The following is a 2853-nucleotide window of genomic DNA, read 5'->3' as shown; positions in this document are numbered from 1 at the left end:
GAAAAGTGCCAAGTTCTTACTCAACATGTTACCAATTTCAATACTATGTCTGCTAGAAGGTGTATCGTTACTGGTGGTGGTGGTGTTGGAGGTGGTGGTGGTGGGGGTTTTGGAGGTGGTGGTGGTCATCAGGAACCTTCAGTATTATTGTTTTAATAGATTTTAAATGTTAAGGCTAAGGGATCACTGATAAATATCTCTTGTAATTCTTTTGTCTACAGCTGCTAGCAATGAACATAAAATGGTGCATGACTCACTGGAACCAAACTGTGTTTGTATCAAATACAAAGAGAATACCCACCAAGTAAAAAGATGCTTTGTAATTGATCTTTTCACTGATCCTGTTTTTCTGAAGTTCTAAATGTTACTTTAGAGAGAAATATTCTTAAGTATTTAGGGAATAATGCAGACTAGTGTAGGAATACAAATAAATTTCATTCAAAAGTTAAAGAGAATTTTAGCTGAATATGAAATTCTCATAATTTTATATATTATCATCAAATTCTAATAATGCTTAGGGAAAAAATTGATAGATAAATAATGATAGAGCCAAGCAAATAACATTAATAAGAACATAAGATTTTCTCCAGCTATTTCCTAAGTAAATGAATATTTAAAATTTCAAGATATTCCTATCCATACTAGACTAAATGTGGCCAATAGCAAAAGCATACTAGGAAATGTATAAAATACATTTATTTAAAATATTTATATAATAAATTATTTGATAAATTATATAAAATTATATAAAATTATATAGATTCTATGAAAAGTTCCGTTAAAATTACATGAATTGATTCAAAAGTTTGATTGTATATTGTAGAACAAACAGTCTATTAACAAAATTGCATAGCCAGAACAGATCGATAGGTTAGTTGTATCACTATTTTTAGAAAGAAAACAAAAAAATCATTGTAGAACAAACTATTGAAGTTAGGAACTTATACATATAAGGGGTCTTTATCAAATGTGTATTATGGCTAAATTTAAACTAATGTAACTGATAACCATTATTTGTAGCACAGTAGGGAAGATGGAAAAAAGAAAACTAATTCAAGAAATTTTTTCAGGCAGCTAATTAAACCTATGTCCATTGATATGATATATAAAACTTAAATATATAAAAACATATAAAACTTGGATATATTTCAGCTAAAACTTGGCCCAGGCACCACCTGATAGGATCTGTTAATTAATTTTTTAAGTTGATTTTTGTGGTATCCTGACCCACTCAAGTAGACAATTGTTGTAGACTGAGATGTAGCGTATCTATATTACTAGAATCTCAGACTGGGCGATATGTGTGTTTATGAGCGAAAACACCTAAGCTCCATGCAGTTCCTGCAGAAGGTATTGGCGAACTTCTGCTGACTCCTTCACCACAACTTTCTCTCACTCTTTCCTCCTGCATCTTGCATCTCACCTGCGACATACCAGCGTCCCGTCCATGTGGAGAACCTATACGCCAGGGAAACCGGTCCTTATGAGCCAGGCATGGCTCAAGAAAGATCAAATACACACACACACACACACACACATATTTATATATACGCACACACACACATGTACATATATCTAATAGAATAAGAAATAGAAAGTCCTTGTTACAGTATTATATATTTGAGAAAATGAAAAGAAATAGCTTTTCTGATGATTTTTTCCACTTTAATAATTAGATGTTTAAAAGTTATATGGTATTTACAAAAGGTGACTGATAGGACTTACTTGCTTAAAAGCAGTTTTCAAACTGATAATGTAGAGTTTGTGTGTACATTGCTCTATGTATGTGTATGTGTGTGTGTGTGTGTGTGGTGTGTGTGTGTGTGTGTGCGTGTGTGTGTTGGTGTTTGTATGTGAGTATGTTTGTAATTAAACAGTCTCTATTTAAGCAGTGAATAACACTCTAAAATATCAGTTTGAAAACCACTTTTAAGTGAGAAACTCCTATCAGAGTCACCTTTTGTGAACACCTAATAACCTATAAACATCTAATTGTTAAAGTGGAAAAATCATCAGAAAATCCATTTCTACTCACTTTCTCAAATACATACATACATACATACATACATACATACATATATATGTATAAACACACATGTAGACATGACAGAAGTACATACATGCACACACACACACACACACACACACACACACACACACACAGAGGCATGACAGAAGTAAATAGACACATTATAAAACATCGTTTTCTGTTTATTCTAACTTGTAAAGGTTTAGATTTTTTATTAATTGACATTTTTAAGTTTCAGATTCTATATGTGACTTTTTAATCATACCATGTACAAAAGAAGCCTTGGAACTGTCTGTATTTCAAAGAGGCCATATTGTGAGTCATTCTGAAGGTGGATATAGTCAGTGAAAAAGATTGGTAAAAGATTGTAAAAGACTGAGATGGTGAAGAAGCCAATAGCATTTTGGGACACTGTCATATTCTCTGAAGAGTCCAGATTTGCTGTATTTCCTGACAGTGGTCGAGTGTGGGTCTGGAGACTCTGTAATCAAGAATTTAATGTTAAAAAGATTGTAGCTGACAATGAAACACGGCAGCTATTCTGTGATGATCTTTGAGCAATTTGGAGCAATGATCAATAAGAGCTGGTGGAGTGTGAGAGAAACATAAACTCAGATAAATATTGGCCATATAGCAGAAAGGACTCCTTCCAATCTTCTCCAGTGCTGAAATGATTAAAGAAGTCTCTTTATTTACAGAAGATGGGGCCTCCTTGTTAGATGGCTAAAATAATCCAAGATTTGTTGGTTAAATAGCATTAAAAAGCTTCCATGGCCAAGCCAGTCACCAGATATGAACCTTATTGAACACCTCTGAGACATAAT

This window comes from Octopus sinensis, linkage group LG9 (assembly GCF_006345805.1).
Source record: "Octopus sinensis linkage group LG9, ASM634580v1, whole genome shotgun sequence".
Lineage (NCBI taxonomy): Eukaryota > Metazoa > Mollusca > Cephalopoda > Octopoda > Octopodidae > Octopus > Octopus sinensis.
Note: the sequence above shows the minus strand (reverse complement) of the source record.